Source organism: Protopterus annectens, chromosome 6.part0, assembly GCF_019279795.1.
Source record: "Protopterus annectens isolate FY-2018-M chromosome 6.part0, PAN1.0, whole genome shotgun sequence".
Taxonomy (NCBI): Eukaryota; Metazoa; Chordata; order Ceratodontiformes; family Protopteridae; genus Protopterus; species Protopterus annectens.
The window spans coordinates 237,230,414-237,249,305 of record NC_056737.1 but is presented as its reverse complement, the minus strand read 5'-3'; positions in this window follow the sequence as shown (position 1 = coordinate 237,249,305).

Below are 18,892 nucleotides of genomic sequence, written 5' to 3'. Positions count from 1 at the left end.
TTGACTGGTGACTTTAATTGTGATATATGAAATACAAGACAAAAAGATCGAACAAATGAGGCAATAAGGAGAGAGGTTATGAAATGTGGGAGATTTGTTTTAGAGAATACAATTAGATATGCTTGCAGGAAAGGTAATATTAGAACAGAGATTGATTATTTTTTGGTATCTACAAGTATAACTAATAAAAAAGAGGCAGTGGAAACATGTTTTTCAGATCATAAAGCAATTTAGATTGAGAAAGATGAAAATAAAGAACAAATAAAAACAAGAAAATGAATCAAAAGGATTCCTGAAAAGGAATGGGATGAGAAAGGAAAATACATGTTATTAAAGTTGTGGAAAGACTGTGTGATCATGAGGGAATTTTATATTAATTGGTCAGAATGGTAGATGGTGTTCAAACAGAAAGATAAAAATATATTGTTACATTTGTAATTTAAGACATGACAAAATAGAAAAAGGAGTATAAAGAAATGCATGAAATATATTAGATGTTTTAGGAAGAAATGATACAGCTTATTATACACAAGTAAAAGAGATATATAACAGAAATCAAGAAAGAATTAAAGAGCTACTATGTAAACAAAGATATATTTACAAGGTAAAAAGGAAGAGGTATTACTATATTTAAGTAAGGTGTTAAAAGAAATTAGTGGAGTTCATGACGGAGATAAAAAATAAAGAGGGATTTCTTGAGACAGAACAGGTTAAAATTATAAACATTGTACCACAGCATGATTTAGAAATGGTAAGGAAAAGACAGCTTGAACAGGAAACAGATTGGTAGGCTAAACACTTTACAGAGGAAACAAATGAAGAAACTGAAAAACAAATTACTGCTGCAGAATTAGAAAGTGTGAGTAATAACATAAATTTATATTTGGCAGCAGGACTGTATGGTATAGAATATCTGATGTTTAAGAATACTGAGCAATGGCCAAAGGAGATATTGATACAGGTATTTAGAAATGGATGAATGAAGGAATTTGCTATACACAATTATGTAGGGGAATTATGAGGCTTATATGAAAAAAAGGGAAGAAACATGATATAAATAATTGCAGACCTGTAGTTTTGAATAATATGATTATGAGATTTTTATGAACATTTTGCAAAGATGACTAGAATGCAAATTGGGAAAGATATTGGAAGAAAATGTATATTGGGTTATAGGTCAAGGATATCAGGAATTACTAATGCTTTTAGGAAAATAGTGGATGATACTGGAATGAGATGGAATACAGCAAAATATTGGCTGGAGATATAAATAAAGCATTTGACACAATAGATCATGATATATTATGGAAATTATTGGAATGCTACAATGTTAGCATAAAAATCAAGAAAGTATGTAAATCAATATATAATCCTGGTTCCACAGCTATTTTCCTAAAAGACAGCAGTCCACCAAATGGGAAAATAACCTCTCCCCACTTCTACTTATCGCTGTGGGAGTTCTCCAAGGCTCCATCCTCGGACCCCTCCTTTTCATCATATTCACCAATAACCTAGGCACTGCATCCAAACTAGCTTCAATCATCCAATATGTATCTGCTCTGCTCCCACATTTCTTGATCTACAAAAAAAAAAACACAAAACTCACTCCATGACATAGAAAAACTACCTCACCGAAGACCATCTCATACTTAACCCAAAGAAAACTAAGCTTATGTTCTTTTCCAAAAATAAATCCAAAAACAACTATCCCCCACACACCATCTACTCCTCCAACCACAGTAAAACTGAACCAGTTGATCAAACTAAACTTCTAGGAGTGACAATACACAACTGTTTAAAATTCATCAAATATGTAGCCCTAACAATTAAAAAAGTCCATATTAAACTTGGCTTACGCTATAGAGCCAAACCATATCTAAACAACAACTGCAGAATAGCCACAGCCAGATCTACCTGCTATCAAACTTCTTCAGCTCTTCAGAAATCTTTACCAACCTATACAAGTCCAATCTAAACAGCCTAGAGAATTGTTATAATAAAATAGCAAAATTTGCTGCAAACGTAACACACAGATCTCACCATTGCTCGGCACTTAAACGACTCAGCTGGATTGAGCTACCCATCCTATTACTCCTGAATCAACTTTCCATAGCCCACAGCATTACATATAAATCTGACAATTGCCCAGCTATAAAAAACCTACTTCAACCAAATACAAATCCAAGGTCTCTTTGATAATCCGATAAACTGCGTTTAAAGGTTAGAAAATTCCACAATAGTTATGGTGATTCCCTGTACTCTCATAAAATATCCAGAACCCAGAATCTATTACCCCAGCACACCCCAAACAACACCAAAAAACACAATTTCGAGCTACAGCTAAAATAACACTTTACTAATCACTGGCTATGCTCCTGTACTATCCTAGGCTAAGTTGCTATCCTAGGCCAAGTACCCCCATTCAGAATCCTCTCACTCTTATTCAACCTTTCAGCCTTGCTCATATCATTTATTCTCTTCCATCCAAAGAAATAGTTATTTCCTTTCTTCCTAAATTACAGAATAAAAAATATTTAATGTCCATCCATGTAAACATGTGAATATGTAAATACATTTATTTTTGTGTAACTATTCTCCATGTAACTCAGTGTACCATATACTGCTGTAACTGCATTTTTGCAGTAACTCCATTGTTTCTTGCTATAACTGTATTGTTGCTGTAACTCCATCGTTACTTCTAATTGCTGTTATTTACACTATCTTACTATATTAAGTTTCAAGAGCTTTTCTTCCTGGGTCTCCACTGAAAATGGGCTACTGGCCCAGTCAAACATTACCCAGTAATTAAATGTAAATTAAAAAATAAATAAATAATTGTAGTAGAATAAGATTGTTAGTTAATGGTTGGATAGTTCATAGGTTCATAGGTAGGTACTAGGCTATCAGCACAAGGGCCTATGTAAGCCTAGCCACAAGGTTCCCTGGCTTATGCCATCCAAGAAAGTTATTTTCCCGTGCCACTGTCGAGCAGAGACACAGAAGTGATCCCCGGGGTGTATTTCCTATTTCCCATCCACTCATAAAGATTTTTCTTGAAGAGTGCTAATGAAGAACTTTGCTTGACATAGATGGGTAGCCTGTTCCAGAGTATGGGAAGTCTCTGGGACAGGAATCTATCCCTCCAGCGTGTCCTGTTTATTGTGGTGACAAGGTTTAGGTCCCTAGAGCATGTAGCTCAGAGAGATTGGGATTTCTTTAGGTGTAGCATGTCCAACAGCTCTGGGTTTGACATAGCTTTATATGTTAGGCAGAGATCACCTCGGAGTAGGTGATATGCAATGGAGTAAAGCTGGAGTTTTTTGAGGCGGTCAGTGTAGGGCATTTGTTTGAGGCCAGTAATCCTCTTTGTGAGGTACTTCTGTGGCCTTTACAGCTGCTCCAGATGTCTTGTGAGGTACATTCCAAAAGGGGCATTGTACTCTATAATGAGTCTAATGAGTGACGAGTAGAGGGGAACAATGACCTCTTTTTTCCTGGATGAGAACCCTTTTATCATGAGGTGTGCCACGTAGAAGGACTTCCTGACTACTGTGGCAATGTGACTATCAAAGGAGAGACTACTGTCCACCTGAGTCCCAAGGTCTCTTATCACACATTCGGTATTAAGTAGATTGCTGCCTATGTGGTAGTTCATGGGTACAGAGTTTTTACTAAAGGGAATGAAAATGCACTTTTTGGCATTGAGCTTGAGGCCATGGCTCTGACACCGGGCATCTGTCTCAGCGAGGCCCTTCTGTACGATGTCCAAATCATTTGGGGACTTGACTATGGCTCCTAGTTTGCAGTCATCTGCAAACTTCATTAGCCAGAAGCCTTCTGTGTTAGCCTTTACTTCAGAGAAGTAGATACCAAACAGGAGAGGTCCCAGGACGAAACCCTGAGGTACTCCACTTGTCACTGCTTTGAGGTCAGATTTGGAGTCTGCAACTTTTACAGTGTGGGTTCTGTCAGTGAGCCAGTTGGCAACCCATCTTGTGACATAGGGATTTATACCTAGTTTAGTGAGACTAGCTATAATTCCAGAATGGGGGATGGTGTTGAAAGCCTTGGCGAGGTCAAGATAGGCTGTGTGAACCACCTTACTCTCATCTACGGCTTTGGTGACTGCCTCAAAGAAGTCGATCAGGTTCATGAGGCATGATCTGCCTTTCACAAACCCGAACTGGGTGGGATCCAGAGTTTGGAGGTTACCAATGTCTTTGTTTATGAGTTTCATGATGATACATTCCATGGCCTTGCAGACTAGACTCGTCAGGCTAATAGGTTAATAGTTACCAGGATCAGTGGTGGCTCCCCCTTTGTGGAGTGGGATAACTGTTGCTGTGCACCATTCAGTGGGCACAAAGCCTGATGCAAGGCTATTATTGAACATGGTGCTTAAGTGGGGAGCCAGTTCACTCTGAAGTTCGTGTAAAACGCAGCCTGGGATGTCGTCCGGTTCCATGGATGCTGTGTTTTTGGCTTTAGAGAGAGCAGCTTTTACCTGTATAGCTGTGATTACAGGGACTCTGCATTCTTCCTGTATAGATATGGGCCCTTTAGGGGGTGGGGGGTAAAGTTAGCACTGAACCTATCTGCCAGGATGTTGGCAATATCAGTTGGTTCTGTAATTTTTGTGCCGTTGTGCTGTAACTCAGAGCAGATCTGGGTGTTGCCATCAAGATTCTTGACATAGCTATACAATGCTTTGTGGTTGCCCTTAGAATTAGTGGCAATTTTGTTTTCATAGCTAACTTTGGAGGATCTTATAAGGGATCTCAGCTTCTTACTGAGGCTGACCTGGGAGCTCCTCCACTTATGGGATTTTACTCTCTTTTGCAGCAGTTTCTTCCTTCTGTTGTACAGTTTGTTTATGGCAGGGGACCACAAGATTGGCTTCCTTTTTCTGGAGGATGGCGTCTTGGTTCTGTTTGGGATAGCACTATCCATGCACTCATGTAAGTGCTTATAGAGTGCATTTGTGTAGGATTCAACAGTTGTAACTGTATTGTTCATCTGCATGGCTGTCATGAAGTTCACCACTTCTGTCTTAAGAAGCATGAAGTTGGCTTTGGAGAAATGTTTTACCATGGTTTCCTTAATGGGGGGTGGGGGCAGGATGTGGATATCAAGGGTGATTAGCTTATGGTTGGATCAGACCAATGAGGAGTTGACTTCAGGTGTGGAACACTGGTGACTCATGTTGGTAATGACTAGGTCTAGGATATTGTTGCCCCTGGTGGGGGTGTGAATAAGTTGATCCAGGGCATTGGAGTTTATGAATTCCAGAAAGAGTTGAGCTAAGGAGTTGGTACACAAGTAGTTTTCCCATTTAATGGTGGGGTAGTTGAAGTCGCCCATTATTAGGGTGTTTGGTTGAACCCTAATATTTTCCAGTACATCAAGAAAAGAGGAGTGGGAATCCTGGGGCATGGTGGGGGATCTGTAGCAAGCTGCAATTTGGATTGCAGTTTTTCCCAGAGTTAGTTGCACTTGGATAACCTTGGATGCATTATGCTGAGCAACTAGCCTGGAGGTGTGGATATCCTTAATGAATATGGACACACCTCTGCCTTTTATGTTTCGGTCCAGGTTACATGGACGAAAAGTGTGGTATGAGTTATAGCCTGGTAGTGCAGGGGTGCTCTCTGGATCCTTGAACCAGGTCTCAGTCACTGCACAGATATCGATGTTCTCCATTTTAAGTAGTGCCTCAAGTGAGTGCATTTTGAGATTTAGACTTCTAGCATTGAGTAGCATTACCCTCAGTTTTTGCTTGCCTGTTCCTGTTACGGTGGTGAATTTGTTATTTGAACCTTGCCGAAAAAAGGCACTATAGGGGCAGCAAGAGCCTTAGCCGGTATCCGGAATCCCAGGGGCGACAGGTGCAGGCCATCTGTGGCAAAGCATCGTGGTCTGTCGACCATGTCATCCCAAGCAGACAGATACTGGATCCCCTTAGAATGACACCAGAAGCTTAGCCAATTGTTGAAGTCAATCATTTTGTCCTTGTACTACAGTATCATTCTGGGTGATGGCAGAATGCTACTCAGGGCTAGGGTCATACCTGCCTGGGCTACAAGATCAGAGAGCTCTTCCATGTCTATTTTCATGTAGTCCAGGGAGGTACATCTCAGGTAATTCACACCAACATGGACAATGACAGAGTCATATTTGTACTTGTCGTGGAGTGATCTGAGTGCGTGGGTTATGTGGCGGATCCTGGCACCCGAAAGGCAGCTGACAGTAACCTTCTCCTTGTTTAGCCTGGTGAGTGGGACATCAATGTGCCTGACTATAGAGTCACCTATGACTAGTGTTTTGGGTACGTTGTTTTGCCTTATTGGCTGTGGTTGAGTGGCACACTGAGTCTGTGGGCTATGTGTCATTTGGGTTGTGTTGGGGGGTGGAGGTTGCTTGTGTTTCTGCTTTGGAGGTCTCTGTTGCTTAGACAGATTATTATTGAGAGCCTCAGCAAATGTTTTTGTGTTACTATGTGTGGATTTTGGTGGTGTAGATTTAGTGTGACTATGTGATGTGTGTGGTGTGGTGCAAATGTTTATCTTCTCCTCATGACTGTCAAGTTCAGTCTTGGCTGGAGAGAGCTTTACCTCCAGTTTGGCTAGATAAGTGCATCTCTCACATGTTGTAGTGTTGGGTGGTAGGAGGAGAGGGTTGTCTGTGTATATGAAGTAATTTCTACATTGCCTCAAGCTGCCCAGATTCATCAGATAGACAGGAGAGAAAACACTGGGAGCTGACACTTGGACATGCCTGAATAAAAAACTATTTTCCTCTAGATAAGTGAGGAAAGTGAGTACAACAGCTGGTTTCTCTAAGCAAGTGAGAAAAGTAAGTACAAAAACTGTTTTCCTCTAGGTAATGAGGAAGGTTGAGTGCTATAGTAATTAATAGCTTATTTAGTGCTTACAAGTTCTGAACAAGTGCTGAGCATGAATAAGCAAATTTAAGTGCTAAAACTAAGAATCTGTATCTGCACTAGATGTGTCACAGGACAGAAACAAATGCAAATGCAGGATTTCAAAATCAGAAAGTTGAGAGAGATGGAAGAGATTGCCCAAATGACCAATAACTACAATTTCTGGGCCAGAACCACTCCTTATATGGTAGACAGGTTACCTAGTGCTTACCACTCCCACTGATAAGCAAGAAGGCTTCCCTCCAACATAGAAAGGCTTGGGGGGCTCAGACGCTTACATACAGTCCTGGATGCAGCAAATCTGTATCTGGAACACTAGTTACAGGAAAGGTAGGAAACAGGCTTACAGGTTTTTTATTTTTTATACAGAAAAGTAGCAAAAACAGTAGTAAAAACAAGTGGAAGAAATAGAAATGAATACATGTTTGAAGCAAGGATGTCCTATGTGTAGTATTTTGTCTGTGCTAGTTATGAATTGGTCAGTAAAACAAACAAAAACTAAACTTCACTACCATCAATCTACAAAGCATTAGAAACAAAATTTGTCATATTCATGCATGGTTACACCAAAATCAACCCGACTTCACTGCCATAACTGAGACTTGGCTTAAACCATATATCAAAGATGCAAAATTCCTACCCTCCAACTATACCTGTCTTAGAAATGACAGGCCACATAGAAAAGACAGAGGCATTGCCTTGATATATCCAAGTGTCTACACCATAGTCCCATATACAAAACTCATTCCACAGTTCTCCATAGCAGAGCTTCTACTAACTCTCCTGAAGCTGAATAACTGTAAAAGCCTCTGTATCATGGTTGTATACATTCACCCAGGTAATAATATTCCTGTACTAGAGGACATTCTTGCCTGGTCATCTAATAATATTAAAAATGATACAATCATCCTAGGGGACATTAACATTAATTGGCTAGATATCACTAACCAAGATCCCCCAACCAACATCAACCTATTTAACTACACCCAGCTGGTCACTGATATAACAAGGCCCAATAACAGAAACAACCAAGGCTCAAGCCTGGATTGGATCCTAGTATCTGATCTCTGGCACACTACCAAATAGCATTAGCAACCATTTACCAGCCTTCGCTGTACATAAAACCACATCAACTGCAAGCAATCACCAAGTAAATCAAACTAGAGACCTATCCCACTTTTCACCGGACACCTTTAATGAAATTTTACAATGTACCAACTGGGCACCATTAAAATCCATCCCTCATGATGATGCAGTCAAATTCTTCAATTCAACATTTCTCAAGATCATAGATAGTCTAGTCCCACCTCGACTGAAAAGAGTCAAGACTAATCATGTCAGCTGGCTCACCAAATCCACAAAGCAGATCATGTCCGCTAGAGACAAAGCTTGGAAATCCTGGCAAAAATATAAAAATCCAACTGACCTTGCTCTGTATAAACAACTATGTAATCAGGTCAAACATCTAGTCATTAAAAACAAGAAAGAATACTTCCATAGACTACAGGGCCAGCATAAACTAAACCCACAGAAATTCTGGAGAGCAATCAATTCCCTACTTCACCCAGGCTCTAACAACAGCCCTTGCTCACACCCTGATAAAACACCCTCTGAGATATCCTCACTCTTTAATTCATACTTCATCAACACTATAAGTTGACCACCACCTTCCCACCTTCTAAACCCAACCCACCTGACCAACCGTCAACACATTCTAGACCTTCCTCTCTACCTAAGTTTTCCTTTCTCCTATTTATCCATGCACTATAAAAAAAACTCCTTCAAAAACTCAAACCTTTCACCAATGCTCCTGATAACTTACCTGCTGAATTGCTACAACTAGCTGCAAGCTCCATCTCTTACCTCATCAGTATACTTCTCAATAGAGCTATCCAGTAATACCATATACCAAATATCTGGAGGAAAGTATACATTCTTCCACTCCATAAAGGTGACAAAAATTCGGACATCTCCAACTTCTGATCTATATCTATTCACTCCCTCATCTCTAAAATATTAGAAAAATGTGTCCACACACAACTTCTTAATGATTTAGTTAATAACCAACTTCTCTCCCCTACCCAACACAGCTTTAGGACAGGCCATAGCAATAACACAGCTCTCATCTCCTTTATGGATACAGTAAATCAGGCATGCGATGCCGGCATCATCATCTCTTCACTCTTCCTCGACCTTTCAAAAGCCTTCGCTACTATATCCCATCCCCTTCTACTCACCAAACTCATTAATCTAGGTATCACATCCCCAGCCCTACACTGGTTCTAAAACTATATCTCTAATAAACATCAATCAACAAAACAGCAGTAATTTTGTTCTCCCTTCCTCAACATTACCACAGAAGTACCCTAAGGATCCATATTGGGCCCCCTTCTATTTAATATATTTATTAATAACTTCCATAACTTCCTTACTCAAGGCACCGTGATCCAATATGTAGATAATTCTACAATCATCTGCACTGCCAAATCTTCATCTGAGTTACAACTACTAGCGTAACAAGCTTTTACATCCACTGAAACCTGGATGTCAAATAATCATCTTGATCAACCCCAACAAAACTAAACTCCTTCTATTCACTCCCAAAAAAACTACCCCCTCATTAAGAATGAATTCTCACTCTACTCCCAGAATAATACTAACAATGAAATTGTCTCTAGCACCAAACTGTTAGGTGTCATCATTGATGAAAACCTAACATTTGACCACAATATCCACAGCAACATCAAAAAACACATCAGAAACTGGGCACCTTTTATAGACACAGCTATTACCTTAACCTCACTGCAAAAAAGGTTCTAGTTTCAACTTTTCTACTACCTTCCCTGCTGTATGGTGCCCCTATCCTCACCAATATCCAGTCCTCTCTAAAAAACAAACTTGACTCATGTTACAATAAGGTTGCCAAATTTGCAACAAATGCAAGATTCTCAGCACACCACCATTCCTCTTTATGGCAACTAAACTGGCCAGAACTATCACTCTATCTCAACTACCTACAGTTAACTACTGAAAATTATATATAAACCCGCAGCATGCCCTTCTCTTTCTTCTTTACTGACCTTCTACTACCCAAACAGGCCTCTCAGATCAGAAAACAAAACACTGCTCAAAATAGATAAAGCCAATCTCCCAGCTGGTCCTATACTCTATTCTTTTACTGTTTCCTACTTTGGAACACCCTCCCATCTACAATCACCTCCATCAGTTACCCCTCACTCTTTAAGAAGTCTCTTAGACAACATCTCTCCTCTGGCTGGCTTTGCCCATGCCAAAATAATTCTCTCTAAACACTGCTACTCCCACTCTACCCCACTTCTTTCTGGCCAGCTGGTACTTCATCTACCCTCTCTATTTATCCTAACACCTCTTGCCTTACCTATTTACCTTATCCTATCCACCTACACTACCTTTTTCTCTATCCCTCAACACTACTAACCATTGCTTTAACTATCTTCCCTGGGCACCATCCGCTTTCTCATGCTCCCACCTCTAGTCAGTTAACTAATTATGAACTGTCATCTCTTTTGTATACACCCTCAGTAGTCTTTAAAATCTTACCCAACTTACTCTTTGCATATAGTCCTTATATTTGCTAAATACGTACATAACATGATGGCTTAATTTATGTACATATACAACCTGAGCTTTCCACTATTATCCAAACTGCTTACTGCTTTACCTGTCAACTCTGTTTTGAACCTTTCCACTCACGTCCAAGCTGGTTACTGCATAATACCTGTTAACTCTGATATGCATTTGTATCCCAAATTTGACCTGTTTTAAAGATATGTCCATGACTGTTACTGTATTGCCTATTAGCTCTTTATGTAATTGTATTTGTATTTCTGTGTTTCTATCGAATGTGTATCAACTTGTAATTTGTATGTGAAGCTTTTCTTCCCGGGCCTCCACTGAAAATGAGCTCACCTAGGCCCAGTGGACCTTCCCAGTAAACAAATGCAATAAATAAATAAAATAAATAAATGAAATCAGAAAATGCAGGAGGATGTACATGTGAATAATTATGGTATTACATATCCTATTAGTCATATCCAGATATCATTCTTACAGGTAAAAATAGCAAAAAGATGAAATAAGTTATTTTTTATGTGAACTCTGGGTTGAGTAAGTTGGGAATGATGTTAAACAAAAAAAGTAAAGATTTTGAATCTATTAAACAGACAGAGTGAATACAATTCAATCTAAAGGACATTTCAGTGCTGGGAATAAAGTTTGGTGGTTTTAATATAATTAAGGAGCAATGGAAAAAACTTGTGAGAGACTTAAAAGGAATTAGCACTAAGTGGAGCAGATATAAGCTTTCCTTGAGGAAAAAAATATATTGGATAAATTCTATTTGGAAGGGAAAGATACTGTATCTTGCAAATATGTATATGACACCAAATTATATGGAAAAACTATTTACTGAGGTGATGTTTAGATTTATCTGGGGATTCAGGAGTACTGTATTTAAATAAGGAAGAAGGTTGATTAGGTATAAAAGTATTCTAATAGTTTGCAGAGCTTCTTTAAATGTATAAGGTGCTGAGTTTGGATTAAAGGAAAAGAAGATAATTTACTAATGATAATTTTGAAGAAAAAATATAGAACAGAATGTTTTTTAGAAAGAATACATAAAAGGGTGAGAGTATGGACAAATCAAGAAATTAATACGTATCAAGAAAAAATAAGAATGTGGAAGTTAAAAATAGATTAGATGGATGATTTTAGGAAAGTATAGCATAAAAATATAATGATACAGAATTATTTTGTGAATCCTTGGGCAAATTCTTGGGCTCATTTAACAGAAGAAAAAATAAAGGCTATAAAGGAAAGGAACAAAATATGCAAGAAATATGCTGAATGTGAGTTTTTTTTGTGGAGACTATAAATAAAACAGTCACAAGTAAAAGGAAAATATGTCTTATAAGAAAATAAATGAAATAGTTTGTCATTTTTTTAAGGAATTGGAAACAGGTGAACATGATTTTTAGACAGCAAGACAGTAAAGAAATTATGGACAAAAATAATATAAGAGATACTATAAGCAAATCAATATGAACATGATAGAATATGGATTGCATGGAATGAAATCGTGAATGAAATCATGTCTGATCGAAAGGGGGTGATACTAAATATATTATGGAAAATTAGATGATGGTTGTGGAAGAAGGAGTTGCGGTCCATAGAAAAATCAGGATGTGTTGTTAAGTAAAGAAGACTGTGAGAATTTGTAAATATGTGCATTGTACTGATTTTGTAAATATGAATTTCTAAACTAACAGACCCCCTACTCTTTGGAGAAGAGGAGAGGAGATAAACACTCGTTGGAGCTGCTAGGTGGTGCCAGAAGGCCTATACTGCAGTTCTGGACATTTCAATATAGACAAGGGTACAGCAGAGATGGAGAGCTGTGCAGGAGAAAACTTACTAAAGGGACATGAAGGAGGTGAAATAACTAAAGATCTGGAAATTGGAGAACTGGAGATACAAGAGCTGGTAGATTTGATGAACCAGGCAGAGCCAATGGAAGGAGAGGAAGCAAGATGGAGTGACAAGGTGGAGAGAGTATTACAGGAGGAAGAAAATGAGAGGCTGGAAACATAAACCACAGCGGGTGAAGGAAAAAAGATGGAGGTATTCTCAGTTAGTGGAGTAGTCAGTTTTAAGAGTTTACCTCGAACACTTTTTTTTTCTTACAAGAAAGAAAAAGCTATGAAGATGCAGCAAAGCAAAGAAGAATGGAAGAAGTAACAGAGAGGGGACAAACATTTGTAGTTTCTCAACAGTCAGAGAGAGGATGACCATTGGTAAGAATAAAAAATTAAAGCAATGGCAGTGTGAACAGTATGACATTATGGACAGCATTATTTTGCCATTTCAGCTATATATAAAATTCATACATTCATTAATCCATTAGGGAGTTGAACATTTTTGTGACATGATATTTGAAAGCTCTAACTTGCTGAAAAAAAATTATGACCGAGACTGGAAAAGAGAAATGGAGGCAGAAGAACAAGATAGTAAAAAGTAAATTGGTGGGACACTAAAGAGAAGGAAAAGAAAAATAAGATCTGGAAATAAAATACTTAACAAAAGGAAGATAATGCTATACAGATTTTGGCATTAAATGTGAATAGCATTAAAACTATATAATATGTTTGCTGGTGGTAGAAAGGGATAAAAAATAAAAATGGATCTCTTTTGCTTGCCAGATATAACAAAGAAGAAAAAAAGGAAAAGAATATAGGCAGTATGGGGGGTCAAATTGTTTGGTCAGTAGAAATGAGAACAGAAAATTAATTATTATAAAAATGAAGAAATAAGAATTCTAGATGTAACAATAATAGTACTAGTAAGGGTAATGTACTCGATATGAGAATAAGACAAAAATGTACAAGATTAATAGTGATGTGTGTATATACTAATATAATGGAGTGAAAACAATTATTAGAATAAATAAAAAAAAAGTAAATATGTCAATTGTGATGGTAGGAGATTTTAAGTGTAACATGAGGAAAGAAAAAGGTAAAATAATACAGGATATTAAGATGTTAAGATAAGTTAATACAATGTGGAGATTTAAAAGTAGGAAAAATGGATCATAAACATATAAAATGAGAAATTTTAACACTAAAATTGTTTATATGGTTTATTCTAAATACATGAAAGAAATGACAGGGTAAGTACAGATGGCAGAGTTTTTAGATCATAGAACAATATGTGCTTAGGGTAGCAGAAGACATCAAAATAATAAGCGTAAAAGAGAGAGATTAACTGCAGAGTTCAAAAGGGTAGTATAAATGATAGCAGAGAAAGAAATATTATTGCATGATCATGTGACAATGTGACCATTTTATACACATTAGACCCAGTGTTTGGAAATTTATAAGCTAAAGTATAAACATATATTTAGAAGTGGGAAGAAGATTAAAAATAAATAAGACGAGATATAAAGATATTGTATAGAATTAGGATAAACAGAGAATAAGGAAGTGTCAAAATAAAGGACCTAAAAAAACTAATGTATGAAAAGAATAGAGACAAATTAAAAATGATATTACATGTGCATAGATTTCTTACTGAAAGGAAAGAAAGAAGAGGATTTCCCCTTATTTAGGAAAAGATGTTAAAATGAGAGAAGGAAGAATGTATGCTATCCTAGATGGCAAAGGATATGTAAAATGCAAACAATAAGATAGTATAAGGTGGTACAGAACTTTGTAGAGAAAATGTGTGAAAAAGAGGAAATGGATGGGCAAGAAGAATGGAAATTGAAAAAAATCTAAAATATTATTTTCTTAGAAAAATAGTATAAAAATAGAAGAAGCAGAGAATGTGATAAAAGAAGATAAGAATGACGTTGCACCAGGATTGGATGATATCAGTTATAAGTATTATAAGTAAACAAATAAAGATGAAAGATTTTTTAAATATTAAATAAATGGATGAAGGACAATATAACAGAAGAATAAGGATGAAAGAAAAGATACAAAAATGGAGGCCTATACCACTAGGGAATACTGACTAAAAATATTTATGAAAATACTTCAAAAAGGATGCAAAAATTAATGAATGGGATAGTAGAAGAATGGAGCTATGGTATAAAATGTAGCATTGAAAGAAATGCTAATTACAATAAAAGAAGTTGTAGAGATGATACTGAAGGAAAATACAGAAGTAAGTGATAGCATGTGACACAGCTAAAGCTTTTGATAAAGTAAGCCATGAAGCAATTTTGCATATTTTAGAGGAATATTCAACAGCAACAAAAAATTGTATAGGAGAAAAATATTGTAATAGAGAAATGTTATGAAAATTCATTAGTACAAGTTATAATAAATAGGTGGATGGAAAAAATAAGTATTAAGAGAGGAGTAAATCAGGGCTGTCCAATGAGTAAGTACTTATTTGTATTAGTAAAGAATGCAGTAGTACAGACATGTAGATAATAAATGAGCAAGGCAAGATGGGAAATGAAAAGGAATCAATATGTATGACACATGCAGATGACTGAGTTCTATTTAAAAAAGAAGGGATGGATAAGTGAGATTATAATAAGGATAAAAATGTTTTAAAAAGCTGGTCTGCAGTTGAACAAAATGAACTGTAAGGGATTTGCTGAGATAGAAAAAATAAAGATATTGAGATTGATATTTGATGAATATGCAAGTATGATAAGTTAATGAACAGAGATACTACAACAAATAAAAAAAGTTATCTTGCTGGAAACATTTTTTTATTTATTTCAGAAAAAGACATATATGTTGAATGCTTACGAATTAGGAAAAATAACATGTTTATGGGAAATTGTATATATATATATATATATATATATATATATATATATATATATATATATATTGTTTTAGCTTCATTTAGGGTTCACAGCTTAACCCAATTAGAAAAAGGGATAACTTATAATAAAAATAGAATAAGGTTGTTTGAATTAAGAAACAATCCAGTGATGCAATTAGCATCCATGCATTTATTTTTGGGTAATGAGAAAGGTAAAATAAAAACAAAAAGAAAGGATAGGTAAGATGTTATACAAAAATATTAAAATTTATGGGAAGACAAAAACAGGGAAAAGAACAGAAAAGGATGGAAGAAAAAGAATATGAGAGTAAAATGAAATTATGGAAGTTAAACATAAGTAAGGCTGATGAGGAAAGAAATTAATGATTATATATGATTTTAGAAAACTTTTTGTGTACCCGTGGAATAAATTAAAAGAAGACATAAAAGGACAATAAAAGTCTAAAGAAAAAAGTTTTGAAAATTGCAATGAAGTAGATGATTTTTGTGGAGTATTTTATTAGCCTAGTTATCAGTGAAAGGGAAAATGAAATATAATGAGATGGAGGAAAGAAAATGCATTGGCTGTAGTGAAGAAGAAAAAAGTTTAAAAATGAATATAGATGGGAAGGATGTAAATGCATAAATATGCATATGATGTTGTACAGGATGTATGATAATATAAAGAAATGTGAAACTGACAAGTGGATATAAAACAGTTCACCACTCACTTCCTTCCAAATCCTTTATTGACATAAAATCGCATCCAACGATGAAGTCTTGTTAGATGAAAGCGCTTAACCAACCTGTTGGATGTGATTTTATGTCAATAAAGGATTTGGAAGGAAGTGAGTGGTGAACTGTTTTGTGCTGGTGCTTAATCCGCTGAAGCAGGAGAGTCGTTTGTATTGTGCTGGTGCTTTCCGTTTGGAGCAGGTGTTTTCACTATTTATTTGGTTGACTGTTCCGTTGTCTTCACATTATTAAACTGGCAAGTGGGATAAAGTACCCCTTGTGATAACTTGGGTTCTGTGGAAACAGATGAGAGAATTTATATAACAAGATGATGGAGGAAGGTGATGTATTAACTGAAAAAAAGGAAATGGTTGTGGAAGAAAGAGAAGGCTTGAATAATAGAGGATAAATATAAAAGAGAAGGAATGGAAGAAACAGAATTGATTAGGTTAAGTTCTTTTGTGTTGATTGTGAGTAATATTAAGTGTGAATGTAAAAAATTGTGAAAATAATTAATTTGGTGCTTTTTATATGGTATAAAATAAATGTAAATGTTAATAAACACCCCCTACTTCTTTCAATAATTGATGTAGGGTCTTTTACCCCCACCTTAAATACCACCATCTCAGGCAGATGGGACCTCAGTTTAATGTTTAATCTGAGGGTAGGCACACATCACACGTATGCTGCACTACAGTGTCAGTATTTGAAAACTGATCCAAGTGCCTAGTGTGTAAATAGATTCCACAACTTTCTGATCATCTCACACCAAAGGTAAGTATACTACCTGTTGAGCCACTTATACTGTTTGGGGATACATTCATTTGCTGTGGTTTTAGTCACTGCTGAAACTTAGAGCAAACAGCCAGTTTTGGACAGCTATGCCAGTCATCCCGACCTTGTACTGGCAATAGTGTAATTGCTCAGTTCTTGGGAAGATAACTACTATTTGTTACAATTGTATTTGTTTGTCATTGGCTCTTTCATGTCCCTGTTTATTTTATATAAACCTATGCCTTGCCTTAGCAATATTCAGGGACCCAGAAGTCTAGAATGAAACAGCCTTACAAATACCATAACAAGTGACCTAACCCTGCTTCAGCAGATCAGTAAAACAAGGTGCTGAGACAGATTCATTAACTAGTCTCTCCCTCACCTCTGTGATAAACTCACCCTAGAGTTGAAACAATGAGATATACTATCTTCCTTCAAACGGGACCTGGATAATTGGATGGGTATTCATAAATTCCACTGGGCATGAGTGGCATAGCCCTCCTTGAGAAGGGAGGTACAATCTAGCATGGGAACTGGCAAGGTGTAATGGCCACATGACTCAACAGCCTGGAGCTTCCTTTTATTTCTATGATTCCTTCACATTGATATGACTCCCCCTAATACTTGTGGGTTCCTAATATCATCAGAATTAATGACTTTGTATTTATTGACCCTCCTTTTTAAAAACCATGCTGTGATACATCAAGGAAGCAGAATTGTTTTAAAGGAAAACTCCACCCTCTCCTACAGTTTAACTCAACCCTTAGGTTTCTTTTGTCACTCTGATATGGTTCCAGTAACATGCAGGTACCAGAAACCTGATTGTACTTTATAAAATGTTAATTTGTTTGCCTTAGAATCAAAGGAAGAGAAAGACCACCTACTTTTTTTAAAGATAAACTTCTCTCATACTATGCAGATCAAATTGTCTCTGACTGCATTGTATACCAGAGACACACATACATTTGTACTTTATCCTGTGAGGTACTGCTGTCAATCCTAGACAGGCAATTAATCCTGATGCTATAAAAAAGACAGAAAGCTGTGAAACTATTTTCCACTGCCTTAACTGCAGAGATGAGAAAAACTTATACTGATTCACATCTGCTTCCAATATAGCCATGCCTTCCACAGCAAGACAAAGGAATAAGATCAGTCAGGGCTTTAAAAGCAGTTGTCACCTCTTCTGAAAAATTTACATGAGCACCATCAGAGTGTTGAAATGCTAAACTTTAAATTATAGTTATGTATACTTCTTTATATATTACAATGACTTAAAATGTAGTATCAAAAATGCTTGTGACATTTAGAGAAAAGTTAGAAAATATTTTTTTTCTTGTAAAGTATCAACCCATTTACCATTTTCAGTACCTCTCCCAAGACAGGGCAGAACTGCCCAAATCAGGACTGCTGTGCAGAAGGAAAGACGGGTGGCAGCCTTATCAATTAGGTGCACTGATAGTGTTTATAAAAAGGTGTTTTATGTTTTTTGTGAGATCTTTCCAGAGAGGGTGCATATCTGGTACATAGATTAGTGGTAATAGACACCCACTGACTTTGAGGCAGTCCCTACATATTGCATTTTATTTCCCTTAACAGTAGTAGCTGTCAGCTGTACATAATATAGCAAGGATCATTTACTGCAGTGAGAGTTTTCAGACTTCAGAATGAGAGTGTGGGAGAGGGTCTGTCAGTCCCTTTAGAAGTCAAACAAATCCCTTTACATAAGCCTGCTATTTACCTCGTTTCTTTTGCAGGAAGTAATAAACAGCTATTTATAACATAGAATAAGCTCTGACAGACCCATAAATGATGCTCACTCAAGGAAATAAGAACCAGTTCTGTTACAGAAAGTCTGTTAGATAACAGTGATTCACACTCCTGCCATTCTATCTTAATGGCATGAGAAATCACCACCACTTCCTTATGTCTACCATTATTCACATAAAGTGGGCTTGAAATGCATTCTGGGAAGAAGGAATGAAAGCAAGAAAACAAGATCACATTACCCTGACAGGCCTCATTGTCTGCCATTTTATGGGAAACAAATTAAAATTGTAAAGAAACACTTGAAGTGATTTTTGAAACATTTAAATAGCTCAGAAAAGAAAAATACAATGAACA